The following is a 691-nucleotide window of genomic DNA, read 5'->3' on the forward strand; positions in this document are numbered from 1 at the left end:
GCTAGTGGCTTCCAGAAACCAACGGGACTACACACATATACGCACATACATACATACATACACACTTGCATAGATATACACGTTTCCTGAATCCAGTCCCGATAGTAGAAGAGTTCCTTTTCTTTGCAAAAACTGTATTGCAGACTTTTCGTCATTGGGCAATTCCTAAATTGTTAGATCTGTAGCGTTTTCAAAAAAGAATTCCAAAAATTAAAACAGTAACTCGATGGCGAATTAAAAAATGTAGAACTGTCTAAATTTACTCGCGGTTAAATGGGCACAACATACGTTAAGTTATATATCAGACTTCTAATCCGTACATTCGTGCTTCTCAAAACAACAACATGTATCGCCTGCTGCCAACCAAGACTATATGAGTATCTCATAATTAACGATTCATTTTTAAAAGAAAATGCTCACACAAGATAGATAAAGTTTTTGATGGAAAAGCAGCAGACAATTTCCTGCATTCCTCGAGACACAGAGTTCACGTACTGTATAATTTAAATGATGCTACGCAATATAGCATCATTCAGTAATAGATAGTGACATCAACAGTAATTGAGTACATGTCTAGTATACGGTTTAATTTTTTATTTTTAAAATCAAAATATTAACTATTTTTAATCTGCAACCGTAACCTTCCATATATACTTTTTCCAATAAACAATAGTAGCTCTAAGACGTCACT

The sequence above is a fragment of the Stegodyphus dumicola genome, chromosome 6, assembly GCF_044657685.1.
Source record: "Stegodyphus dumicola isolate Sdum_Otavi_A_Nest chromosome 6, ASM4465768v1".
Taxonomy (NCBI): domain Eukaryota; kingdom Metazoa; phylum Arthropoda; class Arachnida; order Araneae; family Eresidae; genus Stegodyphus; species Stegodyphus dumicola.